This window comes from Zosterops lateralis, assembly GCF_965231275.1.
Source record: "Zosterops lateralis genome assembly, chromosome: 35".
Classification (NCBI taxonomy): domain Eukaryota; kingdom Metazoa; phylum Chordata; class Aves; order Passeriformes; family Zosteropidae; genus Zosterops; species Zosterops lateralis.
In genome coordinates, this window is record NC_139795.1 from 100,467 (window position 1) to 113,500 (window position 13,034).

The 13,034-nt window shown below is 44.1% G+C and overlaps 1 long non-coding RNA gene across 1 annotated transcript; it reads right to left on the minus strand.

Annotated features, from left to right (window-relative positions):
- Nucleotides 1-10,224: 10,224 nt before the first annotated feature.
- On the minus strand, nucleotides 10,225-12,567 carry LOC310921527. Its single transcript, XR_014592154.1, has 4 exons — nucleotides 12,456-12,567; nucleotides 11,592-11,681; nucleotides 10,829-10,957; nucleotides 10,225-10,467 (listed from the first exon to the last, which is right to left on the minus strand). It is a non-coding gene; the product is annotated as an uncharacterized lncRNA (long non-coding RNA).
- Nucleotides 12,568-13,034: the final 467 nt, after the last annotated feature.

The following is a 13,034-nucleotide window of genomic DNA, read 5'->3' on the forward strand; positions in this document are numbered from 1 at the left end:
TGAGTTTGTGTTGTTTCTGTCTCCAGCTAATGACCCTTAATGTAATACTGGGTGATTCATCAGTCTCTCTATTTGCCAAACTCTTCTAAGAAGGATCTATTGGAATTTTGCAACATGGGGAGATAGTTTAGGATGGTTTACTGAATTAAATTTTAAAATAACTTCTCCTGCATTCCTGTGAATAAGAAAGGCCAAGGACTGAGTGAAGGTAAGAAGGTAAAAATATGGACTAATTCTAAATATGCATTTAATATTCTTGATGAAGTAATCTGGAAGGAAAGAGGACTGGCAACTCAATGCCAGTGCATAGTAATCATGGTCCATGGGTCCAGCCTGTCCCGTTCCCTCTGCAGAGCTTCCTGCCCTCCAGCACATCCCCATTCCACCCAATTTGCTCTTATCTATGAATTTACTGAGGGCGCGCTCAATCCCCTCATCCAGATCATCAAGAGAGGCACAGAACAGGATCATTCTGGAAGATTCCAGACATCCCATGGAGCCAAATGTCAGGCTCATGGCTGTTCCATTTTTAGGTGTCCTGGAGACTGTGCATGTCCCAATGGATCAGATTTTCTCCCTGACCCCAAATCTTCCTACTCTTGATTCTGGTGCCCTGGTAAATGGGCACCTCTGCTCATTCCCATGACTATGTAGTGTGATGATCCTGGCTGGACTCCTGGTGCCCCCCAAATTTGTTACATCTTTCTTCTCTCCAAAACCTGGACAGCGATAAAAGCTCAGGAAAAGCTCCTGAGTTGGGATAAAGGCAGGCAGAGATCCCTCATGGATTCTGGGCAAAAGGGACTCAGCTGGGGGATACTAATTCGATCTATCCCCAGTCAGAATCAGAGCAGGAAAAATGAGAAGGAAAATAAAGCCTAAACCACCTTTTCCCAAGCCCTTCCTCCTTCCCAAGTCCCACTGTATTCCCAATTCTCTCCCCCTTCCCTCCCAGCAACACAGGGAGACAGGAATGGGGGTCAGGGTCCACCTCAGAAAGAGGAGTCAGATCCTTCTCTCCTCCAGTGTGAGTCCCATCCATAGGGTCAGTCATTCAGGAATTGCGTCAGAGTGGGACCTCATATGAACATAAATACTACCAGACAAAGAGGGGTAAACTGAAGGCCCACACACTGCTATCCAGGTGATGTCATCTTTCAGAACATAGAATCCCAAAATGTTTTCATGGGGATCTCTTAACTGCAAAGTGGGCAGCTGGCATCTGTGTCTTGCCCAGGAGTCAGAAACTACCCTTGGTGGTTTAGCACATGGCACTTCCTCCAGTGATTTTCAATGAATAATGGAATATCTTGAACTGGAAGGGATGCACAAGGATCATCAAGTCCAACCGCTGGCCCTGCACAGGACACTCCAACAATCCCACCTTGTGCCTGAAAGCATTGTCCAAATGCTCCTGGAGCTCTGGCAGCCTTGAGGCCATGACCATTCCCTTGGGAGCCACTCAGTGCCTGATCACCCTCTGGGGGAAGAATCTTTTCCTGATACCCAGCCTGACCCTGCCATGGCACAACTTCAAGCCATTCCCTTGGGTCTTGCCACTGGTCAACAGAGCTCAGAGATTGGGGCCTGCCCCTCCACTGGCACTCAGGAAGAAGCTGTAGACTGCTATGGTGTGAAAAACGTAAGTTCACTCTTAGACTATTTTTAAAAGTTTAATAAGGGAATAAAAAAGGACAATGTCCAGCTCTGAGGTGCTCCTGGCTGTTGGCCAGTGAACACACTGGTACATTAAGGCAGTGTTATCAATATACAGTTACTTTACTGAGGCACATACATATTCATAAGTTTCCTGCATTATTCAAACATACTTGGGAGCTTTTGATGTTGTAGGAACTTTCTTTTGTTTTGGTTTTTCACTTGGACTTATCTACATGACATCCTGCAGATCAGGTTAATATAGTTTATACCTTCTTGTGGCTTCATTTTGTGTTTCACACTTTTTTCACACTTTTTTTCACACTTGATAACGAGGCGTTAACAAGTTCCTCTCTGATTTTCCTCGGATGTTCTGGTTTGTGTGTCATGGTTATCATGAGGTCAGTTAGCAGATGTGGGAAACAACATAATTGCTTTATACAATTCTCTCAGTTACATAGCGGTATTTTAACATTTTACGTTTTGCAAACACCTACAGTACAATACATTAATCACACTGTTATTTCTATAAACATTGTGGTGTATATATAAATATAATATATTCATCACACTACTATTTCCATGGGCTATACAGTGCATACTTAGAATGATAAATTATGTTATATTAGCAAGCAGCTAAAAGGGGTTATAAATTGCACAATATTTGAATAGTTAGGATCAATAACAACATGTAAAACCTAATACATAAATGCAAAAGCCAGTATTATAGGGTCATTTTTAGCAACTTCTCCCTTTTGTCTTTTTTACTGTATTTGGTTTGAGCTACAACTTTTGAACCTCTGCATTTCTGGCATACTGATATCTTTCATAAATCTTAAATGCCTTCTCTAGGTTTTTATCATCTTTATTTTTTCTCAACACCGTAATTTTCTGCTTTTTTCTATGGTCCTCAATGCTGGATGGGTGGGCATTGTCATTATTTGCATATTTTGAACCACATAAGTAATTAATCAGATAAGGCATGGGATTAAATATGGAAAAAAATTAAATTTGTTATTCCACATAGCACTACAAAACCTGATTTTTTTTCTACCAGGATATTCCAAAAAAATCTTCTAACCATCTTTTATTTATTATGGATTCCCATTTTTGAATTGCTACATGGGCTATTTTCCAAATCTATTTTTCCAGATATACATGGGCTATATCCAAAACTGCATCCTCATTTTCATTAATTTGTAGGCAACAGTTGGACATTTTAAACCTTCTGCAAACCTCTCCCTTTTCCTCTAATAAATAGTCTAGTGCTAACTCATTTTGGTAAACTGCAGCCCTGGTTTGTCTTTGCTGGCTGACTATTAATTCCATGGCCCCAGCTATTTCACTAGTTATGATTTCCACAACTGTCAGGTAAAAGCAGGGAAGACCCTTAAAAATAATGAGAAGTTAGACGGGAGCAAAAAACGCAGATCCAATCGTGAATAATGCTACGTTCTCCGTTTATTTCATCTAAAATGGCAGGTTTTATACTCTTCTAGATAGTTTACAAATGCAGATACATTTTCATTGGCACACAACACAAAAAGAATGTAAATAGCTATTGTTTCACTTTTTCCTTAAGGTGGCTAAAGGGTTCACACTAATAACTGTACCTATTAACACCTAGAAAACCCACTATCTCCCATTAACACCTTAATACCTAATTTTAACTGCGTCACAACTTCACCAACTAATTTCTTACTGTGCCACAGGCTTCACAGGCCTCAAAGTGAGGCCCAGGCTGGCTTAGTTCAAACCTTACTCCAAATATAAATCATGTCCTCGTCCTCTAAGAAAATCTGCAAAGTCTGGTGTCTTATGGTGCGATTTAACATTGGGGTTCGATACCCCCAACTCCTATTTTGTGCCCAGGTGGCTGAACCATATGTCTGTATTATTCATTCAGGATGCCACTCCTAATTGCCCCACTTTAGGTATACCCTGATTTCTCTGATTAGTTCTCTCTTGTTTATTTTTTTTAAAGCATCATACACTGGTATTCCTAAATAATCTTTGTCTCGGTTTGGTAACAGGAAAAATCCGGGTTGTATAATTCCTAGAGTATAACTTCCTTCCCATAGTGGAGGAAGTTTTGGATAAGCCCTTTTCCCAAAAATCTGGAATAAGCTTTTGGGTGCTTTTCAGTACTCATTTCTTTGGTTATTAATGTTGTCCCAAAATTTAGATATTTCAGTGATCCCATAATACGGATTTTTCCTAGGGTCATTACACGGGAAAAGTTTAATCTTTTTTTCATATCTACAACTCTTTTTCCTCTCCTGGGTCCAATATTGTGTTGGTTTTTCAGGAATCTGCCATGTGAAAGTTTCATTATGAACTTTTTATCTTTTGTAGGAGGTTTGTCCTACTTTGTCCAAGAATTCTTTTCCCATATGCCAGAGGCACTCCTCTCCTATTATTTCTGAACTTAATATCCAATCTTCTGGTCAGTTTTCTCCTTATATATTGGTTCTGTTCCATTTTTGAAGTTCAACTGGGACTAGGCTACTACCTTTCTATGGCCACTTTTCAGATATTAAAGCTCCCACACACACCTGGCAGTTAACAACATTTAGTTCTTTCCTAATTCTTTCCTCTAGATCTACAATCATGTTCTTTCCTAATTTTGGAATTTCTATTTTGCTTTCTAATTGTTGTTTGAGATTTGAATATAAACCTCCACAGGGAGTTGGCTCGGGAGTGGGTTGCTGTAGTTGTTTTCTTTGCTTGCTATTATTGGCTCCTGTATTAAATCTTGCATCAAATCTTGCTCCCTTTTCTATTCTCAGGTTTAACCCATGGAAAAACAAACCCATTTGTCACCTGGTGGGCATCCATGTTTTGAACCTAGAACCTATGTAACCCCATACATTTGGGCATTCTGTAGGCAGGTGTCTACTTCAGATGAGTTTTAACAGTGGTGGCTGAAAGCCAGGATAGTAATCAGTAGGGTGATGAGGATGAGGAGAAGCAGAAAAAGACAGAAGTGTGGGACAAGGAGATGAAGCTGGAGAAGTGTCTATGGAAGAGAAGGGGGAGCCAGGAGAGCAGGCAGTGGAAGAAAGAGAAGAAGTGACACCTAAGGAAAAGGGAGAGGCTGTGGAAGGATAGGCAGAGACAGCAGAAGTGTGGGCAGCAGCTGCTGAGAACCAGAAAGAAGTTGCAGAAGAGGAAGCGCAGGGATCCTGGGAACTAGGGGTTTTCCTAAGGATAAATAATCCTCATAACTGCTTGTCCCATACAGAGAGGACTGTCTATTGTTCAGGGGGTTTAAATCCCTTGGAGAGGCAGAACAGGCATTAGGGAAGACAATGTTGTTGCTGAGCATAATCAGGAGAAGGAAAAGAAGCTGCAGACAGAGGGGCTGCTCACTGCCAAGTCTGATTGTATGAGGAGACTTCAGGCAGAGCTTGGTGATGGATATGAGAGAGGAAATCTTAGAGGGAGAATGACAGGATGTATAGTCTATAGCCCTAAACCGAATTCAAACCAGAGAAGATGGTCAAGGTTCGCACACTGCAACCAAACATTACCATAAACAATGACTGAGAGATCCAAGTTATTTCAGGATCAGTTAAATTAAGAGGTGGGAGACCATGTAAGTATTCTCATCCTGAATGTGAAGGTTGTGTCTGCATTAACCCCAAGGACAAGCCATAGGTGAAAGCACACAAAGAGCTTTTAAATAGTGGCTCAGTTATTTACCCAAGTGTAGTGGTGTGGTTTTGGTTTTATCAGTTTTATATATGTATTTGTTCCTTGTTTTATATTCTTTTTATAAGTTGTAATGGTTTTCCCCATGTCACCCATGTTCCACCCTTTTTGGTTTTACCCCAATCCCAGTTATATGTCAATCATAAGTTATACAGCCCCTGGGTCTTGTCTGTCACTTTGGGGTCTCTCCCAAAAGTCTGGAAAGTTCCAGTAAGGACCCCAAGTGATTGGACAAGACTTTAGCTGTCTCCCCACCCGAGTTATTGATTTGTTACAATGTATGTCATTTACCTGGAGAGCCATACCCCCTTGGTCCCTGATTTGTCCCCAGTTAAACCCATCCCTGGGTTCCTCCCCCCAATAAAAGGCATCACATTGGGGGGTTTCCCGCTTTTTTTCCCTCGCCTTTCTTCCCCGCTGCTTCTGCTGAGGGGTGTCTGCTGGAGCAGATACCCTGATGAATAAAGCCAGCAGTTAACCCTGAACAGCCTCCCTCTTTTTTCCTGCTGTCGTTGCTTCACTCCTTCGGGCAAGCAAGAACTCACAGGGATCGGTAAGGTTCATCCTGCTACCAAGCCGTACCCTTTACTGTCGAGGTGTCAGGGCTAGCCGAGGCAGAGACAAGACACCTCTTCACCCAAGGCCAGTTTCATCCAACTAAACAAAGCCATTTGTCTGCCTGGGTGCTACAGGACTCGGCCAGGGGAGAAGGAATCCAATGTATCTTTGACAAAAGAAGCCAATTAAGCTTAAGCACCACACATGATGACCATTTTTCATAGATTTATCCACTGTTGGAGGTGGTGACTTGAATATCTTTGGGCACTTCTTTGTGGGTAGCTACCACCGCCCATGATAAATAGCATTGTATCCATGTGAACTAAACAGTGTGAAAAATCTATTTACTATAACAAGCTGCACAGATTAACGTCTTAACCAGGTTAATTCTCTTCATCCAAGAATACTCAAAGAACTGACGATATTATCACAAGGCCTCTCTCGATGATTTTTGAACAGTTTTGGGAATCTGGAGATGTCCATCCTGACTGGATGCTGGCTAACAGTTTTCCAAAAGATCAAGAAGGATTAGCCTGGAAACTACAGGCCTGTCAGTCTCATTTCAATGCCTGGTAAAATTATGGAGAAGATTATTCAGGGAGGCATTGAAAAATATCTGGAGGACAATGCAGTCCTTGGTCAAAGGCAGCATGGCTTCATGAGAGGGAAGTCCTGCTTCTCAAACCTGCTTGGATTTCATGACAGTGTAACCCACCAAGTTGATCAAGACAGGTGATGCTGTCTTTTTGAATTTCAGTAAAGCTTTAGATCCTGTCTGCCAGGACCCTTCTGAAGAAAATGTCCAGCCCCCAGTTGGATAAACATGTCATGTGATGGGTGAGCAACGGGCTCACAAATCATGCACAAGTGACAGTGCATGGGTGACATCAGACTGGTGACCTGTCACTAGTGGGTTTTGCTCTACTGTCAGCCCTGTGCTCTTCAACATCCTCATGAAGGACCTGGATGCAGGACCTGAAGGAACAGTAAGCAGAGTTTGCAGACAAAACTAAATTAGAAGGACCTGTTTACTCCCTCAAGTGCAGAGAGACCTTTACAAATAGGAGACATGGGCAATCATCAACCATATGAAGCTTAACAAGGCTGAAGGCACTTGCAGGAGACCCTGTATGTTAAAAATGACCCTATAATACTGGCTTTTGCATTTATGTATTAGGTTTTACATGTTGTTATTGATCCTAACTATTCAAATATTGTGCAATTTATAACCCCTTTTAGCTGCTTGCTAATATAACATAATTTATCATTCTAAGTATGCACTGTATAGCCTATGGAAATAGTAGTGTGATGAATATATTATATTTATATATACACCACAATGTTTATAGAAATAACAGTGTGATTAATGTATTGTACTGTAGGTGTTTGCAAAACGTAAAATGTTAAAATACCGCTATGTAACTGAGAGAATTGTATAAAGCAATTATGTTGTTTCCCACATCTGCTAACTGACCTCATGATAACCATGACACACAAACCAGAACATCCGAGGAAAATCAGAGAGGAACTTGTTAACGCCTCGTTATCAGGGAAGTGTGAAACACAAAGTGAAGCCACAAGAAGGTATAAACTATATTAACCTGATCTGCAGGATGTCATGTAGATAAGTCCGAGTGAAAAACCAAAACAAAAGAAAGTTCCTACAACATCAAAAGCTCCCAAGTATGTTTGAATAATGCAGGAAACTTATGAATATGTATGTGCCTCAGTAAAGTAACTGTATATTGATAACACTGCCTTAATGTACCAGTGTGTTCACTGGCCAACAGCCAGGAGCACCTCAGAGCTGGACATTGTCCTTTTTTATTCCCTTATTAAACTTTTGAAAATAGTCTAAGAGTGAACTTACGTTTTTCACAATTTGGAGGTTCCACCAAGATGCAGACCTCGAGTCTCCGTGGCTCTGGGTGGTCCCTGGCAGGAGGCACCCCACTTGATTAACCAGCTCACTTGGGTTTTCTCTGCTGCTACTGGACTGCATGTTTAACCCTCGGAAGGAAATAAATTGTCTTCCTCCTCCATACCCACCAGCCCTCAATGCACTCCCCTTCCACAGCCGCACGGACCCAGCCAGAATACCAGGGGAAGAACGGCCCAGCAGGAGGAACTGAAGAATGAGAACCAAGCAATATCATTATACCCCCTTCAGGAAGTCCCACTGGGAGGAGCACATGGGGGAATTGAGTTTATAACTGTCCCACTTAACTCCTGCAACGTGAGGAAATTTAAAATAATAATTGAGAGGTCTACTAGAAGATCCTAATTGGATTAGCAGAACAAGTAGACCAGTATTTGGGGCCTAACATTTATACTTTAAGATAAAATGCAATCCATACTAAACCTTTTGTTTACATACAAAGAAAAACAAATTATCAAAGTAGCAGGGATGCAGATACAGGAGAGGGAACATGCAAATGGATGCCCTGGGGAGAAGATTCCATCACAATGCCCAATGTGGGACCACAATAACCCCAGGGGAAGGCAAAACATGGAAGAGCATAGAACACTAATTATCAGGGGAACTAGGGAGGCTGCTCCCCGAAGTCAGAATGCCCATAAGACATTTGCTGAACAGCAAAAGAAGGAGGAGACTCCAACTGAATGGCTAGAGTTTAAAGAGAAATATAAGACAGTACTCAGGATTGGACACCGATACAGCAGTTGGACAACTTTCGTTAAAAGTAAACCTTGTCACTCATGCTTGGCCAGATATAAAAAGAAAAACAGATTAAAAGATGGGCAAAATAGAGGATTAAATGACTGGTTAAAAGAACCCCAAAAAGTATATGTATCGAGGGAAGAGGAGAAAGCAAAGGCAAAAGCTAAAGTAATGGCAGTGGCTATTGCCCAAGAAAACCACTGTGCAAAGACCCACTCCAAAAAGAGGTGAGGCCTCATTCAAGCCAGAACAAGGGGGACCGAGAAGAGATTAAGGTGAAAAGAGCCCTCAGAGAAAGAGGCCCTAAAAAGAAAAAAAGGGAAATTTAATAATTGAGGCCAATCTGTCATTATTGCAAAGAAATTGGACACTTAAGATGAAACTGTCCACTGAGAGAAAAGATCTGAAGTTTTCAAAGAAGTTCAAGAAAAAGACAAATAGAGGCATCAGGAGCTCTGTCTCCTAGAGTTGAAATATCACAAGAGCCCTTGATAACTTTAAAACTAGGTCCTCAGGAAGAGGAATTTGAATTTTTTGTGGATATGGGGGCAGAGAGGACATGTGTTTGTAGAATTCCAAAAGGATGCTAAAAAAGCCAAAATACAATTCAGGTAATAGGGCCAAAAGGAGAAGGATTTAAAGCACTAGTTACAAAACATGTGATATTTGAAAGAACAAACAAAATAATGAGAGATGTTTTATTTGTACCAGGGGCAGGATGTAATTTGCTGGCAAGGAATCTACAAATACATTTAGGCATCAGGGTGCTGCCAGAAAGGGCGAAAATGGTAGCCAAACTTCTCTGGTTAAAAGAAGAAGATGAAAAGAAGATGAAAATTAAAGAAGTAGTCTGGGCCAAGCCTGGAAATAGGGGCAAGTTAAACATAACCCCTATGGTAACTAAAATAACTAACCAAGATTGCCCAATTTCAGTATGGCAATACCCATCTTCTTTGGAGGCGAGAAAAGGGTTGCAGACAGCAATTCAAGAATTAATTAAAGATAGAACTTTATACCCATGCATTTTGCCCCATAATACTCCCATATTACCAGTAAAAAAATAAAATGGGACATACAAGCTTGTCCAAGACCTGAGAGAAGTAAACAAAAGAAGGGGAGGACAGTGTCAAAAACTATGTCCTGTCTATAGCACAAGCTTTAGAGGATCTGCAGGAAAAGGGGAGAATCCCACAGCCTGCTACTCTAGATTTCAAAATTCATAATGTAAATCTTGGGGACTAGGTAACAGTTAAATCATGAAAAGACCAGCCTTTAACCCCCAATGAGTAAGTTCCTTTCAGGTTCTGCTCACCACCAAATGAGCTGTACAAACTGCAGAGCAAGGCTGGACTCATGCTATCAGAATAAAAGAACCAGTAGAAGAACTCTACGACTGGAAGATCATCACCTCCAGAGAAGAACCGAAAATTACTCTAAAACGAAACACACGGGCTCAATGTGGCAAGTGAACTATGGACAACCACACATCAATCCAGACTGGAGAAGAGTTTCCTGTGGGCTTTATCAGCTCTTTTATATTCCCGATATAAAAGGGATATACTCCCCAAGGCCAGAGGCTTTCCAAACTCTGGGGCAGTAATTTTACTACCTCCCCAGTCAGGGGGTTCAGGATTATATACATTAACAAACACTGGGTCCATAAATCCTAGAGTTTTTGCTTTAGCCTGTGACCTGCAAAAAGAAACCCCATCAGCTCTCTCTAGTGAAACATTTTCCAGATTTATTCCTGGTCACATACCCTGCTTGTAACATGCTGGAGCAACACATCCAAACCGGATACAATGTCAGTGTGAAAACTGTGGCCAGTTCTAGTGGTGTAACTCCCCCAGGCAGCAAGCCTGTTGTAAAATTTGTCGAGAGAAAGGAGAAAATTCAAACACCAATCGAAGGTAAGTACCAATTCTAACACTTTGCTGTGGAGTTGAATGGGTGCCTCCCAATATTCATGAGCTATTAAAAGCTGAGTAGATGGCTGTAGTAAATCAAAGACCTTCTTTTGAGTGCAGACAACAACTCCATATGATGAGGAGGTAATAAATTCCTATTCTACAAGTGAAATTAGTAAGTGCTGGCTGATTAAGGAACAATAAAGAACCACAATACAATAAAAGCAGATGACAAATATAATTTTGTGATAAAGGGATTAGGAGGCAAGACCAGATTAATGACTATACGCGCCACCAAGAAGATCATACTTACATGGTGCGGGCAGCAATCCCGTAAGGTATGGAAGATGGGGATACACATTATGCTGGACTCCTATTACTCCTAATTAGTCTTTTCCCTCTTGGGAATTCAGAGGATCCATGTCACAAATGCAACAGACTGCTGTACCATGAAAAAAGTCAAGGTTCTTATTTAAGCTTTCATATCACCACTAACAAGACTGGGTGGGCTTCATCTGCCTGAAATGTACCTGAAGGCGCTTCAATAAATACAACCACTTGTTATTCCCTTAATTTTGTCTGGTCTCTCTTTTTAGGCAGTCCCAAAATGCCATCTGTTCAAAGTGCTCTCTTTTCCCCCCCTCTACTCCACCTTTCCCATCGTGCCCTGAATCCCCAGCTCCAACCCCCGATCTTAGCTGGGGGGTCCCACTCCCCTCCCACTCGTTTTGGGGATCCCACCCTGCTTTTCTTCCCTCCCTCCCACATCTCCCATCATGTCCCCCTTCCCGTGTTCACTGCCCACCCAAGTTCTCTTGGCTCTTAGCTGAGGGGCTTCCAGCACCACCAGTATGGCCCCAGCTGCCCCCACAGGCCCCATCCGCAGCTCTGGGCAGGTGCTGACACCCCAAAAGCAGCCATGCTGTGCCGTGGGAGGCTCCAAGATCATCCGGTGTTGCTTGATGCTGTCGTCCAACAGGATGGTGTTGGCAGTGGGGTTTTCCTGCAGCCAGGGTGATGCTGGGCTGGAGACAGAGCAGAGGAGAGGGGGAAAGGGGCTGTGACTTCCTCCTCACCTGCCTGGTTGTCCCAGGGCATCTTCCTCTTCCTTGAAGCCTCCTCCTCCTTCCAATGGCCAAGGTTTGAGAAAAAGAAATCCTGTTTTCCTGAGAAAAACAAGGTTTGAGAGCATTTGGTTGGGGATTCCCCCTGCCCAAGCCCATCTCTAGAAGTCATCGGACATCTTCTGTCCATAAAAACCTCCAGACCACCAAGATTCAGCCCAAAAAAATCTCCAGACTACTTCTAAGATTTAGCAGACCTCAGAAATACCAAGACTGAGCCCCCACAGGACTTGGACGGATCATGGTCATCCCAAAACAAGCTCCCCAAGAGTTTCCCCTCTCTGCTCTCTACACTTTGGACTTCTGGGGGTCCTGCGTATATTGAGGGTTCTCTCTGGCGACCCCCCCCCCCCCCCCCCCCCGCCCCGGCAGGCTGTCAGGGGCCCCAGGAATCCCTAGGGTCCCCCCCCTCTCTGCTCTTCCGAACCTGGGCTTCTGGGGTTCCCCCTTCTCTATGCCGCTGGGGGTTCCCTGGCTCCCCCTCGCTGGGCTCCCACTTAGCGATGCGAGGCTTTTGGGGTCCCAGTGCTCCCGTTTCCCCTGACTCTGCTTCAGGCTGCAGGGAGCTCCAGGGGCTTCCCCTCGCCAGGCTGTTTTCCTCTCCAGGCTGAACCCTGGGGATCTCCTCTCTCTGGGCTGCACACTTCGGTATCCCAGTGTCCTGTCCCCCGTCCCCCCGAAGAACAACCTCCCGGAAACCCCCCAAAATCTCCCCCAAAGGCATTTGCGGCTCAGTTTTGGAATCTTTCAAGCTCCAAAAAGCCCCTCTCTCTCTCCCCCCTACACCCTCCGTCCCCAAAAATACCCTCCACGGACCCCCCAGGATATTTGGGCGAGCTCCCTATCCGCGATCACTTGCGAGATGGGGCGGGGGACAATGCGCCATGGGATGGGAGGGCTGCGGACACAATGACGGCTGGCCCGCGTGGCCTCTGCGGTTCCACTTCCTGCTCCTCCTCCTCTGCTTCACATCTTCCTCCCCTTCCTCCTCCTCCACCACCCCTCCTCCTTCTTTTAATCCCCTCAGTCCTTCTTCCGCTGTTTCTTCATCACCACTCCACCATCCCCACTCTTCCTTCCCGCCACTCTTCCTTCCCGCTCCCCGAACTCCTGGCAGCCCGCAGGAGGAGCAGGGATGGAGCCGGGACAGGTCGGATGGGCAGCGCGGGCCTCTCGGCTGCTCCCACCCGCTGGGGACGGGGGAGAACCCGGCCCAGGGAAAAGGAGAGGGGAACTGGGAAAATTGGGGGCTGCAGATCCAAGCTGGGGCTTGTTGCCGTCCCCCCCCCCCCCCCCCCCGCCCCGGGTGGGAAATTCCATCCCTTTGGGCTCTTCCCAGAGGCCTGGAGATGTTGGAGGAGATGGATGAGAGATCCCAAGAGTTGGATTTTGGGG